The 23,292-nt window shown below is 37.4% G+C and overlaps 1 non-coding gene and 1 pseudogene across 1 annotated transcript; both read left to right on the top strand.

The window, feature by feature from the left end:
- LOC130725184 (ARM REPEAT PROTEIN INTERACTING WITH ABF2-like) overlaps positions 1-22,192 on the top strand; it is a 53,467-nt pseudogene extending 31,275 nt beyond the window's left edge.
- On the top strand, positions 17,502-17,582 carry TRNAS-CGA (transfer RNA serine (anticodon CGA)). Its single transcript has one exon. It is a non-coding gene; the product is annotated as a tRNA-Ser (tRNA).
- Positions 22,193-23,292: the final 1,100 nt, after the last annotated feature.

Raw genomic sequence — 23,292 nt, 5'->3', positions numbered from 1 at the left:
CCCTATTATAGGGTTCATCACACCTGAAATAGAGACCTTTTTCCCTCTTTTCTCTAACCTCAGCACCAGTTAAGTGCCTAAATTCTCCCTTGTTCCTTACACTGTCTGTACTCAGATTTTGTCCAGTACTACTCTGAGCACCATTACTCACAACAGAGTCAGTTTTCTTATCCAAACCTGATTTGGATTCTACAGTTACAGTTTTGGTATAAGGATAGGCTCTGGAATTTCCAGAAGATCTTGCATAACCAAAACCAGTTTTCTTATTGACTAACAAATTCTTTTGCTCTATCAACAAAGCTTTTTGAATAATTTCTGACAAAGAATTCAATTCATAAAGCTTTACCTCTGCCTGCAACTCTTCCTTGAGGCCATTCAAGAAGATTCCTCTAACAAATTCTTGATCTATAGTCTTCAATGCTCCCACAAACTTTTCGAATTGCTCCACAAATTCTTCAACAGTTCCTGATTGCTTGAGTGCCAGAAGCTGTTCAAATGGATTTTGCACCATGGAAGGTTGAAACCTACGTACAACAGCTAGCTTGAAGGCTTGCCAGTTAGGGTTCGGATTGCACCTCTCCCACCATTGGAACCAGCTCAGAGCTTTTCCTTCAAGAGCCATAACCGTTGCTTGCATCTTCTCTTCTTCGTTAACTTCTTTCAACAAGAAGTACCTTTCCAATCGATGCGTCCATCCAAACGCGTCTTCACCGGCGAAAATCGGAATCTCCAGTTTCCTCCATTTCTCCTTGCGATTCGTATCATCCACTCGCTCACCACTGCTACCGATTCCTTCCTGAGAGTGTTCTCCGGTGCGATCGCGATTGTGGCCAAACCTAGCCACGATTTCAGCGATTTGTTCCTCATGCTTCTTCGCAAGCGCTTCTGCTAACTCCAATCGAATTCGCATCTCCTCACGCTCTTGCTGCCAGTCCTCAACGTTGCGCACCATGCTTCGAGTCTTCATACGCAGCTTCAGGAAATCGTGGAATTCAGGGCACCGAATCGGTGCTCTGATACCAGTGATAGCACTGGCAAATCAAAAGCTAACAAAGATAGAAGAAACTCAGAGGAAAATGCAGAACTGGAACAATATCTGTATATGAAAGCTTGGTAGAAGAAGAATCCTGAGGAAGAAGAAGATAACAGAAACAGAGAAGCTCAACTGAATCCCAATTCAGTTGAAGCACTGTAACTACCTAACTGAATCCCTGATTCAGTTACAACAACCCAACAATATGCAAAAGCTAACTAACTATGAACCATGGGTTCTTATTTATAGTCTCTCTAACCACAAGGTTTATTAAGCACTAAGCTAATTATTAAGAACTAAGCTAGTTCCCCTTATTGCGTCTAACATAGACTTGACTGATAAGAGGCTTCTGCATCCTCTTGACCCTATCAATTACTATTGATTTCTGAGTTATAAACTTTCATTTATGTACCCTGTTATGTCAATTACAGGATTTATTTTGGCCTTGGTTAATGGGACGTGAATAGAGTAGCATGTCTGTTAGAAATTGAAATAGTAGTTGAAAGGATATAATTATGTTGTTGGAGGCCAAGGTATATTGAAGAGATAGTGGCACTAGTCGGTTAACTTTGGGAAGAAATTGTATTGATTGTTCCTAATCAATTACAATGGTTCATGGCCTATTTATAGGCTCATCATAAACATTCTTTATAATTAGTACAATCTAGAGAGCTTCTAGATTTTACATGATATCACATAGTCTAGACTTTTCTAGTTTTACAATGGTATCATATAGTAACTTCTAGAAATTTGTAGCATCTTCTAATACTCCTCCTTTCTGCAAATTTCTTTAACTCCAAGCATAGTGCGTAGCTCTTCAAATCTTGGTCTCGGTAATGCCTTTGTGAATATGTCTGCAACTTGCTCTTCGGTCTTGCAATACTCAAGCTGGATCTCTTTAGATGTCTCTGCTTCTCTGATGAAGTGATATTTAATTGCTATGTGCTTTGTTCTGCTGTGATGCACTGGATTCTTCGCCATTGCGATTGCTGATTTGTTGTCGCAGTTGATGGTAGTAGGTCCATCTTGTTTTTCTCCCATATCTTCGAGTATTCTCCGTAGCCATATTGCTTGACTTGTTGCCTCAGCAGCTGCCACATACTCTGCTTCAGCTGTTGATTGTGCAACTGTAGCTTGCTTCTTAGATGCCCAAGAAAATATTCCTCTTTCCTCCATATCCTTTATTCTGTTGTCGAAATTTGAGCTTTGATTGGAAGGCATTTTCAAGTGTATCTTCATCATGCCTACACAATCTTTGCTCATATGCTTCAAGAGAGCTCATTAGTTCTGTCACTGATAGGGTGGACAGATCTTTGGTTTGTTCAATCGTTGTCACGATTGAGTCATATTTCCGGGGAACAGTAATTAGAATTTTCTCGACAATTTTCTTGTCAAGAATATCTTCCCCAAATGCTCTCATTTGATTTACAATTTCCTTAATTCTAGAGTAGTAATCTTTAACATTTTCAGACTCTTTCATTTCTAACAATTCAAAATCTCGTCTTAGAGTCTGTAGTTTGATGGCACGTACCTTGTCGCTACCTTGGAACTCCTCCTTTAACGTATCCCAAGCCTCTTTTGCACTTTTAGCACCCAAAATTCTTGGAAAAATTGCGTCGGTCACTGCTTGTTGCAAAGTGAATAGCGCCTTTGAATCTTTGAGCTTATTCTCCTTCAGCTCTTTTTTTTGTGCTGCAGTGAAAGCTGAAGTATCTACAGGAGTAGTATATCCTTCTTCTACGACATCCCAACAGTCTTGGAAGCAAAAATATGTCTTCATTTTTGCACTCCAATAATCATAGTTTTCCCCATTGAAAATAGGGACAGTGATAGATGAAGGTTGGGAGGCATTAGCCATAGCTTAGAAAAATTATGGAAGTGGGTTATAAGTGCAAGGGAAATTTTTAGTAGTAGGTGGGATAGTTTTGAAATAGTAGGGAGGTAATATAACTACGCCCAATGTATGATCGAACGTAGCTCTGATACCATTGTTAGAAATTGAAATAGTAGTTGAAAGGATATAATTATGTTGTTGGAGGCCAAGGTATATTGAAGAGATAGTGGCACTAGTCGGTTAACTTTGGGAAGAAATTGTATTGATTGTTCCTAATCAATTACAATGGTTCATGGCCTATTTATAGGCTCATCATAAACATTCTTTATAATTAGTACAATCTAGAGAGCTTCTAGATTTTACATGATATCACATAGTCTAGACTTTTCTAGTTTTACAATGGTATCATATAGTAACTTCTAGAAATTTGTAGCATCTTCTAATAATGTCATTTCCTTCTTTTGTATTGTCACATACTCACTCACATGCCAATCTGCCATGATTAGGGCTGTGTCACTTTTGACAATACTTTGTATTATATACCTACATATATCATATAATTGCGATGTAACTTTTTCTTTTGGACAAATATCTTCATCGGTTAAAAAAACATATAATTGCTAAACTACTATCTTACTTGAAATGCTTTCTACAGCCAGAACATCAGCAGCTCATTGTTGACAGTGGTGCCTTAACACATCTTGTTGATCATTTAAAGAGACGTAAAAATGGTTTAACTTCTCGTGCTATTAATAGTCTCATTCGTAGAGCTGCAGATGCCATTACTAATCTTGCTCATGAGAATAGCAGCATTAAGACCCGTTTCAGGTTTGCTTCTTCAAGCACTACCATACATTTAAACTTAGTTTGGATAATGTTCTTAATATTATCTTGAATTATTTGTAGGATGGAAGGTGGAATTCCACCACTTGTTCATTTGTTAGAATTTGCTGATACAAAGGTGAAAAGAGCAGCTGCTGGTGCACTGCGAACCGTAGTTTTTAAAAACGATGAAAATAAAAATCAAGTAAGTGGCCATTGTTGAAAATTCGGTTTTGAATATGATACTAGTAGTCACACAACATCATGACTTGCCAGATTGTTGAATGCAATGCTCTTCCAACTCTAATTCTAATGCTGCGTTCTGAAGATGCTGCTATTCGTTATGAATCGGTATGACTAGGCAAATTTAAATTATAAATGCTAGGTTTTGCATGAATATTGAGCTCTGTCTATGTGTATCTCTTATCTTGCACATGCAATGCATTGGATTGTATTACAGGTTGGTATCATTGGAAACCTAGTCCACTCTTCTCCTAATATGAAGAAAGAAGTTCTTCTTGCTGGAGCTTTACAACCAGTTATTGGATTACTCAGGTATTTTATCTGGCCAATGCCCCTTCCCTCTCCCCCTCACTCGTACCCTGAATTTGTATCGGTACTACTATGTGCTCAAATTGTTGTGTTTCCTGGCAATAATATAAGATATCTTCCTAATAAAGCATCTCTCAATTAATGCATTCTAATAATGTTTTATTTAACAGATCATGCTGCTCGGAAAGCCAGAGGGAAGCAGCCTTGTTACTTGGACAGTTTGCAGCAACTGATTCAGACTGCAAGGTATGTTTAAACTTCAGGGCTGGAATGAACCATGACAAAACTTTAGTCGGGATCAACTGTTTACTAACTCAAAATCTGATTTTTCAAGTTTGGATTGTTTCATTTACTAATTACTATATATATTTTCTACTTGTACTGAAGAGAAAAAGATGGTGGGGAGGTTAACAAGGAAGAGACCGTACTCCACTTTTATGCTTGTTGATTGAGTAGTGAAGATAGGCAGAAAGGACAGAATTTACTACTGAGTTTTAGTTCGTGGCAAATGTTTAATAACTCGAATTTCCAAGTTTGATTGAATTATATTATTTACTTGTTAAATAAATGTTCTGTTGGTCTTAGGATAATGGATAGTAATAGGTACTACTGTTGTGATGATGCATCATATATTATATATCCTTGCCCTTAGTTTTTACCATCTGTTCTACTTGGTTCTTTTAGGTTCACATAGACAGAAGCGGTATCCGACCTTTGATAGAAATGCTTCAATCTCCTGATATTCAGCTCAGAGAAATGTCTGCCTTTGCATTAGGGAGATTGGCCCAGGTATTTCTATTCTTTTTGGGCCTTTTTTTTTTTTAAATTCACCTGTGTAAGTTGGGAATGTAAAGTAACCGTTATATATTCCTGGAAATCTCATGTTTATACCTGAGGAAAAAACTCATCGTAGTAATAGATTACAACTTTTGTATACAAGTCCTATGTTCCATTAATAGTTGAATTTGTAGGTTCTTTTTATCTCAACCATTCCCTTTGGCCTGATATGTATATGAGTGTGCATATATGGGTCGGGATTAACTTACTCCAGGAGTAATTCATGCCAAAATTATCGCGCTTAATATTTTTTTATAGAATATGAATTTGAAATCCAACCTTTGAGCTAAAAAGACGTTCAAAAGAAAAACCTTTGAGCTAAAATTTATAATTAAGTAGATCAAGAAAACAAAATTCTATAACATTTCAAATTCAACTGATACTTCATTAAAAAAAATAAAAATAAAAAAACTCCAATTGATAGCAAACTTTTTAAATATGAGTAAATATCGACTATGAGATTGGATAACTATATATGAATATCTTATCTAAAATTTGATATATTTGATCATCATGTAATATAATTCAACAGTTTGATTCGTTGTATTACTCTTTCATAAAAGACATTAGTAGAGTCTGTGAGAGTTACTTCACAAGGAAGTGGATCCCACTATATATATGTGGGCTTAATCCTCATATTAGTCCCTATCTTTGTGTAGCTGTCTGAACCAGGTTCCTGACCGGAAAAATTTGTGGATTAAATCCCTCTCTTTAAAAAACATATGGAGTCAGTCCCTGCCGGAGCTTGGAGCTCCGGCGAGTGATGATGTAGCGTGCTGACTGTGTAAATGAAGCTGACATGGCAAAAAAAAAAGTTATATGACTTAATTTACACTTATGATTAAGCCAATAAAACAAATTAAAACCAAGCAAATTTAAACATGCTTTATGGCTTTATCTCAACATTTCCTAAGATGAAGCTTGACGTGCTTGCCAATGTTCCAGTGCAAGGATTCAAAGGACCAACTATTCCTCTACTTAAGCCATTTTGACCTTATTTGAATCAACTCTGGGTCGCAAGAAATTATCGAGAAAAGAGTCCACAATAAATTCAGCAACCCAGATTCTCCAAATGCACCATGAAGGATCTGGGTGTAGATGTGCTACTTATTAAATAAGCAAATTGATAATTCAAGTAGTGGAGAAGAAGAGCACACGCGGTTTATAAACACAGAAGAAAATCCCAGCAACACAGTTATAAGTCCAGTACAGCTCAGCAATGCAGTTACAACAAATTGACAGCTAAGCAAAACAGAATTGGGATAGAATAGGGTATAGCGGAGTAGTAAGATAGTTATGGTGTTCCATACAGTATATAGTATAAATAGATATAGTGTATTGTAAATTTTACTTTTCAATCTTCTTCAATAAGGTTTCATATATTTTCTTTGTTTTGCGTTTTCTCTGATGGTATCAGAGCTCTATTCATAGAGCTCTGCTGCGTTTCTCTGATTCATGGCAAAAAAGAACAACAATGGACAACCTGAATCTTCAGGTGTCAACAATGGAGTCCTCGATCCCTCGCTTGATCCTCTGAGCCCGTACTTCGTTCATCCAGGAGATGGACCTTCCACAGTTTCAGTCTCACCGAAGTTGACGAGTGCGAACTACCAGACATGGCAGCGTTCGATGCGAAGAGCTTTGAGTTCCAAGAACAAATTTCGTTTTGTAGATGGAAGCATTCCAGTACCAGAAGCTGATCATCCTCTCTACTATGCTTGGGACAGGTGCAATAACCTAATTCACACTTGGATTATGAACTCTGTTACATCTTCAATTGCATAGAATTTAGTCTATATTGAGAATGTAATTGATGTCTGGAATGAGTTGAAGGAACGATTTTCACAAGTAGATTTGATCCGCATTTCTGAATTGCAAAGTGAAATTTTAAATTTGAAGCAAGGTTCATCTACTGTGACTGATTTTTTCACTGAATTGAAGACTTTGTGGGAAGAGATTGATGCTTTTAGGCCACTGCCTATGTGTATTTGTAATGCTAGATGTCCATGCCAGGGTAATGCTAGGTCTTATAGATATCAGGATTATATAATTCGTTTTTTGACTGGACTCAATGAAGAATTTTCTACTGTTCGTTCACAAATTCTGCTAATGAAACCCTTACCATCACTTAATGAGGTATTTTCAATGGTTATACAACAAGAGAGACAATCAGGTTCAGGAAATTTAGGACAAAGTGTGAATGAATCAAGGTCTATGCTTAATGTTGTTGATTCTAGGAATGGCTATGGTAAAGGTAGAGGACAAGGCAGCCACAATTATGGTGGAAATCAGAATTATGGTGGAAGAGGTTCTAATCCTACTTCCAACACAGGAAACAAAAGAGGATATTACCAAGGCAATGGTAGAGGGAACAGAATTTGTTCACATTGTGGCAGAATTGGTCATACTGTTGATACATGTTACAAAATTTATGGTCCTCCACCATCTTTCAGGTCCAATAATTCTGGTTCTGTTAATAATTTTCAGTCTGAGGACAATTATAATGGTGATCATACTCTCTTGAATGAAGACAGTCATTTTTTACAATCAGATGCAAGTCCAGTTTCTCATGGCTCAGTTTCTAATTCTGGTTCAGCTTCTTCATCTGTTCCTGCACCATCTTTCCCAGGCTTTACTTCAGAGCAATATCAGAAGTTGCTCAGTTTAATCCGAGGACCATCTGATGTTTAATCTGCAAGTTCATCACATATCAATCAGTTGAGGATTCATGAGAATCCACATCACATTAATCAGTTTCATGCTCAGCATAAGGCACATGACACTACTAATATCAAAGGAAAAGGTAGAACCATTATTTTATCTTCTTATTCTACTTCTGCACAAGGTGGTAACTCCTGGATATTAGATTCAGGAGCCACAGATCATGTGTGTTCCTCATTGGATCTTTTCCATTCATATTCCAAAATAAAGCCTATTCTTGTTCAGCTACCTAATGGTAACACTGTCAATGCACACTTGGCTGGTACTGTTGTTTTTTCTCCCTTGTTATCAATTCGAAATGTTCTATATGTTCCACAGTTTAGTTTCAATATTGTTTCCACCTCCAAGTTATGTAAGCATTTATCTTGTGTTGTACTGTCTTATTACTCACATTCCTTTATACAGGACCTCAATTCCCAGAAGATGATTGGTTTGGCTAAGCAAGAGGATGGTTTGTACTACTTGATGGTTGATGGTCTAAGGAGCCAGCTAGAGGAGGAGCAAGCACAGGTGTCATCAAAGGTTAACACAGCTACAGCTACCAAAGATACTTCTATAGTAATACCTAGCTCAGTAATATGGCACTTTAGGTTAGGACATTTGTCTAAAGACAAACTAGTAGCTATGTCTAGGTCTCATCCATATATTCATGTAAATAAGGCATTAGCCAATGACTTAGTTTGTGATGTATGCCATATGGCAAAACAGAAAAGATTGTCCTATACTTTAAGTATGAATAAAGCTGTGAAACCTTTTGATTTGGTACATTTTGATATCTGGGGCCCCTTTTCAACTGCAACAGTTCATGGTCATAAATATTTCTTAACTGTTGTAGATGATCATACTAGATACTTGTGGATAATAATGCTTAAACAAAAATCAGAAGTGCCATCCAAAGTTCAGGATTTTGTGATGTATGCTAGAACTCAGTTTGGTGCTAGTGTTAAGACCATAAGGACAGATAATGGCCCTGAGTTCACACTTCAGAATTTTTATGCTTCTACTGGTATTGTTCATGAGACTTCTTGTGTAGAGTGTCCTCAACAGAATGGGAGAGTAGAGAGAAAACATCAGGACATTCTAAGCATAGGAAGAGCATTACTTTTTCAGTCAAAATTACCTAAACAATACTGGAATTATGCAGTTCAACATGCAGTGTTCTTAATTAATCGGGTCCCAACAATAGTTCTGCATAACAAATCACCTTATGAGCTCCTATATGGCAATCCACCAGATTTAACAAATCTCAAGGTTTTTGGTTCTTTGTGTTATGTGTCCACATTACATAATGCTAGGAACAAATTGGATCCAAGAGCTCGAAAGTGTGTATTTTTGGGTTATAGATCTGGAACCAAGGGTTATGTGGTGCTGGATATGGTCAGTAGAGCCATGAGTATCTCCAGAAATGTGATCTTTTATGATCACATACTTCCTTATCATCAAGCAGAAGCCTTGACCTGGTCTGTTATGACACCAATGACTGACAGTACTGGGATTTCATTCTCTTCAGAGAGTTCTAGTCCTGAAAATTCATCAGAGATTTCTGGTATTGTAGGGTCTTCTACTTCTTTGGATGACTTGATAGTTCCTATTGCTTTGGCTGAGTCTACATCACCACAGGCATCTGCTTCACCTGAGTTGTCAACATCTCATGTTCCTGATCAGATAAGAAGGTATACAAGATCTAGACATCAACCATCACACTTCAAGAATTATATTTGTCATTCCTCCTCTTGCCAAGCTACTCCACCATCTTCAGGTATTAAATATCCTATTTCAAATTACATGTCTTTTTCTAATTTGTCTATCCCACATCATAAATATGTCATGTCTTTGTCTCTTGAGTCTGAACCAAATACTTATGCTGAGGCTTCCAAACACAAATGTTGGGTAGATGCAATGAACTTAGAGCTTTCTGCCTTAGAAGCTAATGGAACATGGAGTTTAGTGGCTTTGCCTCCTAATGTTGTTCCCATTGGTAATAAGTGGGTGTATAAGATCAAAAGAAAAGCAGATGGCACAGTAGAGAGATATAAGGCACGATTAGTAGCTAAGGGCTATAATCAAATAGAGGGACTGGATTATTTTGACACATTCTCACCAGTGGCAAAACTCACTACTGTCAGAATGGTCTTGGCACTTGCATCAGTGTACAATTGGCATTTACATCAACTAGATGTCAATAATGCCTTCCTTCATGGAGATTTATATGAAGATGTATATATGAAGGTACCAGAAGGGGTTTCTTGTGTTGACTCTGGCCAAGTATGTAAGCTTCATAAGTCCTTATATGGCCTGAAACAAGCTAGTAGGCAATGGTATGCCAAGCTCACTAGTTTGTTAGTTGCTTGTGGCTATAAGCAAGCTCATTCTGACCACTCTTTGTTTACTAAACGTCAAGGCCAGTGTTTTACTGTGTTACTCATATATGTTGATGATATAATCCTAGCTGGGAATTCTATGAATGAATTTACAGAGATTAAAATAGCCTTGGACACTGCTTTTAAGATCAAAGATCTGGGTGTTCTCAAGTATTTCCTTGGGTTAGAGGTTGCTCATTCTTCTAAGGTTATTTCTTTGTGTCAAAGGAAATACTGTCTAGATTTGATTCATGACTCAGGAGTTCTTGGTAGCAAGCCTGTTAGCACACCTCTTGATCCATCTTCCAGATTATCTCAAGATTGGGGGCAACCATATGAAGATGTTTCCTCATATAGGAGGCTTATAGGGAGACTACTCTACCTCACTACAACTCGACCAGACATTACTTTTGCAGTTCAGCAGTTGAGCCAGTTTCTTTCCAATCCAACTGTAACACATTACACTGCAGCTCATAGAGTCTTGAAGTATTTAAAAGGGAATCCAGGTAAAGGGCTATTCTTTCGAACAAGTTCCACAGTGCAGTTACTTGGGTTCAGTGATGCAGATTGGGGAGGTTGTGTAGATACCAGAAGATCAGTAACAGGTTATTGTTTCTTTATTGGACAGTCTCTCATTTGCTGGAGGTCAAAGAAACAACAAACAGTGTCCAAGTCTTCATCAGAAGCAGAATATAGAGCCTTAGCCTCAGCCACTTGTGAGCTACAATGGCTTACTGACTTGCTAAAGGATTTGCAAATTGAACCAGCAAAACCTTCAGTCATCTATTGTGATAACCAAACTGCTCTTCATATAGCTGCAAATCCAGTCTTCCATGAAAGAACTAAACACTTAGAAATTGATTGTCACATAGTAAGGGAGAAATCAGAAGCTGGTCTGATGAGGTTACTGCCAGTCCCTTCAAAGTTCCAGGTAGCAGATTTCTTCACAAAAGCTCTCTCAGCTGGGCCTTTTGCTTTCTTGTTAGGCAAGCTAAGCATGTTAGATATCTACCATGCTCCAGCTTGTGGGAGGCTATTAAATAAGCAAATTGATAATTCAAGTAGTTGAGAAGAAGAGCACACACGGTTTATAAACACAGAAGAAAATCCCAGCAACACAGTTATAAGTCCAGTACAGCTCAGCAATGCAGTTACAACAAATTGACAGCTAAGCAAAACAGAATTGGGATAGAATAGGGTATAGCGGAGTAGTAAGATAGTTATGGTGTTCCATACGGTATATAGTATAAATAGATATAGTGTATTGTAAATTTTACTTTTCAATCTTCTTCAATAAGGTTTCATATATTTTCTCTGTTTTGCGTTTTCTCTGACTACTATACAAGGAAGAACCAGCTGGCAGCAGCCCAGATTCTCCAAATGCACCATGAAGGGTTTCTACCATTAATAACTATAATTAGAAACAACAAAATTTGATTGAACCCAGAAATTTGATTGAATCCAGAAAAATCAGATTCCCTAATTTGGAACCCAGAAAAACAGCAAAAAAAAAAATTCCATTTAATTGAACCCAAAAAAATTATATACTCCTCTTCATCTTCTTCTTCTTCCCCAACAAAAACCCCAACTCTCACCTGCAACAATAAACCAGTCAGAAATCCAACAATAAACCCAGTGCTAGTTCTCAGATCTGGCACCTCTGAATTTCTTCAACCCCAACCCTGCCCTCACACCGTCTTCTTCTTTATCTTATGAACTAAAACACCCAGCAACCCCAACCCCGCCCTAGCTCCCAAGCAAAAGAACGAAAATCCAAAGAAAGAAATAGAGATTCAAGAGAAACATAACCATAATCTAGATCGTACACAAGAACCCAGATCGCAGGAGAACCCAAATCGCGAAAAGAAACTAGATCCTTTGCAAACGTTGGTGCCTTTCTTGCGATCGTTGCCCCGTCTCCCTCTTGAATCTTGCCATCTTATCTCTTGTGTCATGGGTTCTGATGGCGATGGAGGGTTGCTCAATCCAGAACCAAGTTTCACACTTATCTCAAAATAAGAGGTGCAAAAATCTGAGGAGGAGGTTTTGGTTGCAGGTGGTGGTGGGTTAGGGTTCTGGTTGCAAGTGAAGGTTGGGGCTTTGGTTGGAGAAGAAGAAGGAAGGAGGAGGAGATGATGTAATGAATTTCTGGGTTAGTTTTTTTTTAAAAAAACACTTTTGGCCCCTGATGTTTCAAGTTTGTGCAAATTATGCCCCTATTCTATTTTTGTCGACGTTTCTACCCCTCATGTTTTCAAACAGTGCACCGTCTACCCATCCGTCACTCAGGCTTTCTCAGGAGAGGTTCCTGAGTAGATTGGAGAGATGAAGAGGAGTATATGAAGTTGATGATGATCAAGGAAATGATATCAATTAAATTTGCTCGATGTATATATCAATTATGTATGTAACTTAACTGGTTAAATGCATGTTTTGTTACTTACAGGTCTTGAGTTTGAATCTCCCATGCCCAATTTTTCCAATTTCACTTGTAATTTCCATGTGACAGATCCAAATAATATAAAAAAAAGTCAAATTAGTTCATTCCGTTAGTTTTTTAACGTGTCTGAGTGACGGAGGGGTAGACGGTGCACTGTTTGAAAACATGAGGGGTAGAAACATCGACAAAAATAGAGTAAGGGCATAATTTGCAAAAACTTGAAACATCAGGGGCCAAAAGTGCTTTTTAGCCTTTTTTTTTTGGGATATTTGACTTTGTTAATTAATTTAGGGTTAGTTTTGTGAATGTGTTTTTTATTTTGTTAATTGAATTTTAAATTTCTGATGTGTTATTAATTTTTTTTTTAATTCCACATAGACCTGATTAACATAGTCAGCGGGCCATGTCATCACTCGCCGGAGCTTCGGGCTCCGGTGATGACTTGCTCCAAACGTTTTACAAAATAAAGGACCTTTTGCTAAAAATATTCCGGCGAGGGACCTAGTTCAGACGGCGAGACAAAAACAGGGACTAATTTGAGGATTAAGCCTATGTGTGTGTGAGTGGATTGATAATTATATTTATTTTTATTTTTTTCAATTTCAGGACACACACAGCCAAGCGGATATTGCACAGAATGGCGGGTTAGTGCCATTGCTAAATCTTCTTAACTCAAATAATGGGTCTTTGCAACATAATGCTGCTTTTGCTCTTTATGGCCTTGCAGATAATGAGGTATGATATATCTGAAAATTTAAATGAAGTGAACATCTTCTCTCAATTGCTTTAGAACCTGGTTACTTCAAAACAAAGGTAATGAACTAATCCCTTTTTTGTTATTTTTTTTTGATAAGCCATGAAAAATATATTGAATAGAAGTACAAGGGGTACTTCAACCCAATACAAGTAGAAAGAAAAAAAAATTACAGAAGCAATAAGCAGTAGAGATACAGTAGATTAACCCCCAAACAACTTCTAGACTAAACCCGCTACCCCTAGGAGAAAGATAGAAGAAATTTGCCTCGTTAAAACCTTTCTAGGAAAAACCCCATTGGGAAAACCTAGACAAGGAAAAAGAGTACAAAGATCTAATATCCAAGACTAATCTCCAAGGGGCCTAAAAATACAAAGTCAAATGATCATACAACCAGCCCAAATTACCATAAACCAGTGATAATCAAAAAACCCCACTCTAACTAAACTTGCCAAATACAAAAGCAATCAAGCAAGCCCCTCTGTATGAATAATCTTCGTATGCCACTCAGCTAAGGAAATCATGACACATTGCAGCAAAATTCCAAATGGTAGTATAAAAACAAATAGCTCCACAAAGAATGAAAGAAGTTCCACGCCAAAGTACTGACAGGGATCACCAAGCTAGCTGCCCCCACGAAGAGTAAATTAACAATTCTAGTAACATCCCTCCTTGCAATAAACATGACCTGAAAGAAGAGTTGAACACAGAAAACAACATACCGAAAAAAAAACCCAATTATAGAATCTCCAAACATACTCTTGGGTTTTCAATCCACTCATAAACTGACACCCCAAATGATGAATTGTTCGCCTTGAGCCACAACCAGGTTCTGAATTGAATACTGTCTAGGATTATTGCGGTGTCTACTGAAACCCCTCTAAAAACCACACCATTTCTTAAATTCCAAATGACACCAACAGTGGCTACCCAAATAAGTGAGGCAGCCTTACTTCCTCTACCATTAATACCCGGAATCACATGATGTAGAAAGTGTTGACTTACAGAATTAGTGAGAACCATTGACATGCCCAACCACTTATAAACTTGCATCCAAATCCTCCAAGATATATTGCAAGACAAAAATAAATGAGCAATAGATTCCTCACTGTCAGCACACAAGACACAGGCTGTATTCAATCCTCCTGGTAAAGCGTTACGCCTTGCTAGTTCCACCTTGGTTGGAATCCTGTTATTCAAAATCTTCCATGAAAGAGCCAACGCATTGGAAGGAGCTTTTGTTGCCCACAGTTTGGTAAACACCCTTTCGTCCACTGCTAAGGATTCGACCCTACCCTGCAAAAATTCATATGCAGAACATACAGAATAAATTCCAGAACCATCCTTAGTCCAACACCACTCATCACATCTCACAGTTGCAGGAGAAAAGCACGAAATCAGCTGCAAAAGTTCATTAACACTTTCAGTTTCCCTTTGAAGTAATTGTCTCAGCCAATTAAACTCCCAAAGCCAAACACCTTCCCTCCACCTCCCCATCTCCTTTATCGTTGCCTTTGGTTGAGAAGACAACAGATAGAGTCTAGGAAATAGCTCTTTAAATATTCCCGCCCCCAACCAATCTTCCTCCCAGAATAGAAACTTTCCACCATCGCCAACCCTTCTGCAAAGAGCCTCATCGAACCAGCCACCAGAATTGTTGCCGAAACAAGACGCATTGAGATCTTTCCACCAACATGAGTCAGAGGGTTTAACTGTCCCCTTAGATTTTTTGTTATTTATTTTATTCTATCCTTTAGGATAATGTGCCCGATTTCATTAGGGTAGGTGAAGTTCAGAGACTGCAGGAAGGAGAGTTTATTGTTCAAGTAAGTTTTCTCTTTAATACCTACTTTTACTCTTTTAGATTTAATTTCGGGGGTTCTGCTTCTATCCTTAGATGCCTGTATTAAAGGAAATTAAAATACTTCATAAATGGCGCATGTGAATATTTGTAACTTTAAGATCAAAGGAAAGTAGATTCTTCTTGGATCTATGTTGACCTATATGGATCTGATTTCAATTGCAGGTAACTAAAGATTGTGTTGCTAGGACACTGAAAAGATTAGAGGAGAAGATTCACGATTGTGTTTGATATCATATTTATATTGTTTTCTACATAATTTATATAGTGATAGAATTTTTTTTTTTACACCGGAAAGATAAATTGCACCCACCAGGAATCGATCATTAGACCTCCCCCTACCCAACCAATATGTCCCCCAGCCCCTACCACTTGAGCTATCATACGAGGACATATAGTGATACAATCTAGAAGTGAGACATAAATCTACGGGAATCGGTCCCTGGACCTCCCCTTACCCAACCAAAATGTGATACAATCTAGAAGTGATTGAAGAAATCGGTTGTAGGATGAAACAATTATGTACATAAATTTTTTTTTGTGATTGTGTACATATTTCTATAAACAAATGTTTTTATTAAATGTATGTTATTTTTTACATTTGGAAACAATTAATGCTTTGTTTGGATGCGAAGTGTAAATAAGAGGAAAGAAAATGAAAGGAAAGAAGATGGAAATAAGATGAAAATGGAAGGATTTTTAAGTTATTTGGATTGAGTGAAAAAGAAAGAATGCAAGGAACCTGTTCATCATCATCCCCATCATCACCCTTGTTATCAGTCATGTCATCATCCTCCTTATGTGCATTCACAATGCGAGGAACCTGTTTAGGTTATGTTCAGGTTCAATAGTCAGCTTAGCTGCACGGGATTGTTGACGCCTTCTACATTCCGACGCCATCATACGTTTGCACACGGGGGCTTGATTCACATGCGATTGATCAACGGGGGCTTCAAGTGAGCAATTCAAATTTTTCTTCCTTGCCAATTTCCATATCTGAAACAAAATTATGGGGATGGTTCAAATAATGTATGGTAACGCACTTTGAAATGTGTTGCTATCGCACTTAAAGTGGGTAAGAAACACAATAAGTGTGTAGGTAACACACTTTAAAGTCTGATGGTGTCGCACTTAAATTGTGAAAAATGGAGAAGACGAGAAAGGAGGTTGCTTACAAGTTCACAGGTGAAAACGAGAAATGGAAATGGAGTGGCAAACGGCGGCGAGGGTGAACAACAAGCGGCGAGCAGTGTTGTGCTTGTCATGGGTGCTTTGAGGGAGAAGAAGTGAGTAAGGAGGGAAAAGCAGATCTGGTTCAAGTGAGAAGAAGAGAAATGGAAATGAAGAATAGTTAGGGTGGTGGGTGGTTTAGAGGAGAGAAATGGGAATGAAAGTGGGGTGGTGGGTGGTTTGAAGAAGTTATTTTCATTAAGGGTATTTTAGTATTTTCACAACTTTAGGGGTGGCATGAATAGATGTGGTGGTGGTGGCAAACTGGCAATAACAATTTCCACCATCAAATTAGACGGTGCACCGTGCAACACTAGAAATTTCAAATATGCCCTTAATCATTGTAAATTTTCACTGGACCAACCATCCCCCTTATCTACCAGACCCAATCTTAGACCATCTCCTCCTTTGCAACATTTCTTCCTTTCTAGAAAAACTTCTGGTAGACCCACTCTCCTCCACGGGACTAGCCCTTCACCAGCCTCCTTTATACCCACACTCATCCTCCAACGGACCTACACCATCCTTCTTCAACCATGAGGCTCTATTGTTGGGGCGATTGAATTTCTAGCTGACAGAATCAGAAGCATCATCATGTGTTCAATCAAGCGATGAGCTAGCACAAACTTTGAGCAATAAAATTATTATTATAGTAAAATTTGCATGGTCCTTTAAATCCTATATGATATTTTAAACTCATAAAAATAGTGTTAAACAACCCAAATAAAAACTTCTTTGGTGCATTCTTTAAAAATTGAAGAGATGAGCGAATTTTAACACAAACAAACAAGAAAGTTTAAAGTATTTCATTTGAAAACTTTTATAAAGGAATACTTTTTTAAATAATAAAACCAAATGAAATAAAGTGACTCACTTGAAAACGTGAGGATTTAATTTTCTTTTATACGGGTGAATATAAAATATTTAAAGTACAACAGATTTATTACATTTTTGTTTATTTATTTATCTTGTTCTGATGTGGTTAACACTGGACTGAAGTTCAATATGTGGTTATTCGTTTATTCTTTACATATAATTGTGGCAATGAATCAAAATCGTCGATATGTCCGAGTGGTTAAGGAGACAGACTCGAAATCTGTTGGGCTTGCCTGCGCAGGTTCGAATCCTGCTGTCGACGCTTTTTATGTTGACATTAATTTACTAATATTTTAAACTTTCTAGTATAATTGCTTATTTAAATACTATTATAAGTAGGAAAAGTGCTCCATGGCCCAAAATGAAATTTGCTAGTCTTTAATTTTTTTATTGGGTTTTAAAAAGAATATAGGGTTAATAGTCAAATTGGTCCCTGTGTTTGTAGTGACTTTTGATTTTAGTCCTTCCTCGGAAAAAACGTGCCGATCTCTCCCTGCAGTTACAATCATTTTGGTTTTAGTCCTCACCGGAGGGCGGAGCTCTGGTGAGTCCCCACCTGGCACGCTGACGTGTTAAATGAGTCCTAAGTAGATTTTTTAAATTTTTTAAATTCGGATTTAATATTAAACTTAAAACAAAATTAAAAAGAAAAACCCCTAAATGCCCTTCTATTTCACCCCAAATCCCCCAAGTCTCTCCTAAATCCCTAAATTCCCAAATCAATCGAAGACCAAAAATAGACACTCGATGCTTCTTATCTTCATCTCCTTCTCCAAAGTATCAAAACCCAGATCGTGAGTGAACGAACAACCTTGCTAGAGGAAGGAAGCTTGCTAGACCAAAACTGTGATTTTGATGAGGATATTGAGTAGTGTAAATTCCTTACCTCAGCAAATAATGGATTGAGAAATAGATCTATAATGCTGAATGAAATTTATTCCCTTATTATTCAAAATCACAGATTACAAGTGTACAGAATGCAGAATTGCAAAAAAATATTCAAAAGGAACATATAGAAAGAAGAAGGGGAAAAAATGTGGTTACATTATCCTATATAAAACCAATAATCTCAAAGATATTGGCAAAAAGTGTGTGAGAAAAAAAATTGGATGATGAAGTTGAACTGCATCATCTGACAGTAGAAGCAACAATGTGTGCCCACAATCTGAGACTATCTTTCATGTCAATTTCATTTTTTAAAGAAGGGACTTTCCAATTCATCAAAGGGTTCTCTTTTTTCCTTTTTTCATGAAATTCCCATGCTTCAAAAAGGTAAGGTCTTGGAACCAAAAACTCATCAAAATCTTCTTCTTCTTCCTCTTGTTCCTCTTCCTTCTTCTTCCCTAACCTCTGCAACCCAGGAAGAATCGAAGCCAAGCTTGAATTTTTATCTTCCAATGAGATAACAAAACCCAGATCCAGGGAGAACACGCAGAAGAAGAATAAGAGAAACAATGAACGAAGGAAGAGAACCCACTTTTCAGATCGAAGAAGGAAGGATGAACACAAAGAAGGAAGAGAGAACACGCAGATGAGGGAAGGTAGAAGATGATTTGGGGGATTTGGGTATTTAGGGTTTTTTAGGTTTTTTAATTTTTTTAATTTTTTTTTTAAATCCACCTAGGACTCATTTAACACATCAGCGTGCCAGGTCGGGGCTCACAGGAGCTCCGACCTCCGGTGAGGACTAAAACCAAAATGATTGTAACTGCAGGGAGAAATCGGCAAGTTTTTTCCGGGGAGGGACTAAAATAAAAAATCACTACAAACACAGGGACCAATTTGACCATTAACCCAAGAATATATTTCTCAATTCTCATGTAGTAAAATTCATTTGCAAGCCAAAGGTTTAAATGTTTAATGTTAAAGTCAATATTGGTTAAAAGTGGACATTGACTCTAGTTCTGTTGTGTTGTTTTTGGTTATGTGAGCAAGCATGTTATGTTTTTTATCTCTTTGTTCTCAAGTATTGTAGTACTACTCATTTCATGTGGGGTTTGTTTCCCTTCACTTGTATCGACGGATCATTTGACAAAAAAAATAAAATATTTAGACAGTATCATTTGACATCAACTTCAAGAAAAAACCTTGGAAAAATAGGGATAGTCTGAAAGGCAATGAGCAATTAATATCTTTTTTCGGGCTAAAAACATTTTCCAGAATTGAGGGGATGAATCATGTCTTCATGTTGCTTTTGAAGTGGAGAATAATTGGTATACCAATAAAAATGAAGAGGTCTACGTGCCACATTATTATTTAAATTATATAAACAATGTGAAGAATTTCAATTTATTCAATAGTTTTTTACACTTAATCTTTGTATAAACCTATTACTATCTAACTAAGTAAACAAAGTCTCATGAATTAATTTCTTTAAATTACTTTTGAAATAATTCAATTTTCAGCAACATATAATTAAAATATTAATTTTATTTATTATATTACTTTTAAAATCCAGTTTATAAATTATTTTATTTTATAATAAAATATTTACAAAATATTTCTTCAATTACATTTAGATAAATTTTTAGTAATCATAAATGAAAATAGATGAAAAATTTACATGTAAACATATTATTCAATATACAAGGTTTATACAAATGCAGCTTGTGAAGGCTATGGAGGATATTAAGGTTAATACAATTTCTCTATAGAGAAGATGGTATGGATGTGAGAATGTGAGATGTAATCAAATAACACAAGAAAGGGGGGGGGGGGGAAGGGGGTTTGAATTGTCTTGTTCTAAAACTTTGGTTTTTCAAAAGTTTATTAGTTTTAGAAACCTTTTCGCAATCGTTTAGTGCAACAGATAAAATAGAAGAACAGTAAACGATAAACACATAGACCATTTTTTATCCTTATTCACCCCTAAACGATGGGGTTACGTCCAGTCCTTGGCTATACCAAGATTTCACTATGCAAGTATCATGGACTTTACCAACAAGTATTATCCAGGACTTCTCCTAACAAGTATTATCCAGGACTTCTCTTAACAAGTATTCTCCAGGACTTCTCCCAACAAGTATTATCAAGAATGCCTCCTAACAAGTATTATACAAGACTTCTCCTACAATCTTTTCAAGATCATTTTCTTCTACAGAGATCTCTTCTTACAAGAGTGATATTAGAGGCTTTCAAGCTCAGGAACTATAAAGTATTTGATATGAGATTTGACTCTAAGGATATACTTTTGTTCTAATTCTAGAGAGAGTTGGATGATAAGATTTGACTCTTGCGTAAGGTTCTCTCTTCTTGAAGCAGACGATGTAAACAAAGACTCTTAGGCTTGTGTAGATTTCTTGCTTTTTGACTTCGATCGTCAGAATGAGTTTCAATGGAGAGCTGATCGTTAATTGCAGAAATCTTCAAGTCTTGCTTTTATACTTCGATATCTTTTGTGAGAGAGATAATAGTCGTTGGAGCTTGAACCTCACAAAGGTTCTAGCCGTTAGATCAAACAGTGCTTTTGTGTACTTGTGTCAGGTGCATTAAATGCATGATGTTGTTTGATGAAGACCTTTTGCAACAAAGATATAGTCTGTCAGCTAGTAGGTAGCAATGGTCTTTGCTTCTATCCGTTGGTGAGCAAGTATGGCAACTTGATTGTGACAACGTTGTACTTCAGCTTTGGTCATTGTGCTTTGTCAGATCACTTGATCTTCTATTTAGACTTCTTCTCCAAGCTTGTTTGAGACCTTTTCTAATTTAAAGGTGGTGCTCATTCTCCAGACACTACACCTTGCTTCATGTGAGAGTCTTCTAGTCTTCAGACGATCTACCTTCCTTAGACAGTCTTCCTGCTTTTCCTTCCATTGGTCACTTTGAGTTAGACAATAAGCTTTGACCACTCAATTGTAGTTTCTTCTCAGCAATTGAACTGTCTTCTAAGTATATACTTAGGCTTGGACAGAACAAAGTGGGCATAGATGATGAATCATAGTGTTCCTGAAATATGAAATTTTTTAGTGTTCCACTTATGCCCTTAAAATTGTTATCGTTCAAAACATGATAAATGATATGAATAAACGTTTGAACTTCACAGGATGTTGTATGGATAGAAACATATAAGCTGGATTTACAGAAAATGGGGAAAACGGATTTTGATAGGGCTTTGTAGTCTGAATTTGATGATTATAACTGGAAGCCTATTTACATGCTTGAAGAGGATGTAGAAGACATGAAAACTATGGAAGAAATCGTAGTGTATTTCTGGCTGAAGTCCAAGTGCTTGATTATAGGCGTCAAATTGCAACTGAGATAGCCACTACAGGTTACAGTGCTCAACTATTACTTGTTAACCTTGAGAGGCTTATCTTGAATGCTCGGAACACCTTTAAGGTTGACTTTCGATGGCTTTCTAGTTTGAATACAATGGATAATGGATGGTCTGAAGAGTTGGTGTAGTCATGTAATGAGAGGAGGCGTGTAATGGGCGGTGGCAATGAATAAACGTTTGAATTTCACTGGATGTTAGCTGGATTTACAGAAAATGGGGAAAACGGATTTTGATAGGGCTTTTTAGTCTGAATTTGATGATTATAATTGGAAGCTTATTTACATGCTTGAAGAGGATGTAGAAGACATGAAAAATATGGAAGAAATCGTAGTGTGTTTGTGGTTGAAGTCCAAGTGCTTGATTATAGGTGTCAAATTGCAACTGAGATAACCACTACAGGTTACAGTTCTCAACTATTACTTGTTAACCTTGAGAGGCTTATCTTGAATGCTCGGAACACCTTTAAGGTTGACTTTCGATGGCCTTCTGGTTTGAATCCAATGGATAATGGATGGTTTGAAGAGCTGGTGAAGTCATGTAATGAGCGGAGGCGTGTAATGGGCGGTGGCAATTTCCCACCTCTTGTCGAGGCGTAGCAGAGAGTGAGGAAGGGAAAAGGAGTGGTGAATACGAGGGATTCAAACCCAAGGACAGTGTGTGTTTTCACAACAGAAGGACAGAGAAGAGGGATGCTTCGACCCTATTCATAGATGGCTTGCACGGTCAAACTTCCTACAACCAGATTAGAGAGATATTCTCTAAGTTTGCAAGAACAACTAGTGTTTTCTTGAGAGTTGGCTTGACAGACTGCTGAGGTTCTGGAACAGCCATTTCAATGATCTTTCCAGAAAGTATGATCAAACGTGTTGTCTTGGGTGTTCTAAGCAAGTATGTTTCCTTTGCTTTCCCTTTTCCTCTTTCTTCAGTCGTCTTCCTCTTCTTCTTTGGCCGAAACTTTTCAGGGACAATAGAGTCGTCAAAGACGATCTTCATTCTCTGAGCATCAGAGAGCTTGGTGGGTGTTGGCTTTGAGGCTTAAGAAGGGAATAAAAATTAGTGATTAACTCCCATGCGTCAGAAAGGTCTGATTGATACATGTTCATCATTAAATGCGACATGACCCTTGATCTCAACAAGATTTGAACCTATTTAGTGGTGAGCAGTCAGAACATAGACGATCATGTAGACAGTGTAGAGCTTAGACGATCAAGTAGACAGTGTAGTGCTTCATCAGACAATGCACGTCTTGAGCTTAGACGATGTTCCATCAGACGACTTCTACAATTATTGGTTAGTAGTTAACATGATAAATTTCAGAGAGCAGGATGCATATCAATACTTTCTCTCGGATAAGTGAATCTATTTTAAATGAGAGTTTTGGTAAATATGTATGCAAGCTGATCATCAATGTGCACATAATATATATCAACATGTCCCTTTGCTACATGATCCCTTATGACGTGATGCTTGATTTCTATGTGCTTGGTTCTTGAATGCTGGACTGGATTCTTGGTGATATTGATGACACTTGTATTATCATACAATAGTGGGATGTTGTGCTCCTGAATGCTGTAATCTTCCAGTTGATGTTTGATCCAGAGAAGTTGAGTGCAATAAGATCCAACTGCAACATATTCAGCTTCAGCTGTAGACAGCGAAATAGTACTCTGTCGTATGCTTATCCATGAAATCAGAC

The sequence above is a fragment of the Lotus japonicus genome, chromosome 6 (genome assembly GCF_012489685.1).
Source record: "Lotus japonicus ecotype B-129 chromosome 6, LjGifu_v1.2".
Lineage (NCBI taxonomy): Eukaryota > Viridiplantae > Streptophyta > Magnoliopsida > Fabales > Fabaceae > Lotus > Lotus japonicus.
The sequence above is the reverse complement of the archived record's forward strand: the minus strand, read 5'-3'. Positions and strand labels throughout refer to the sequence as shown.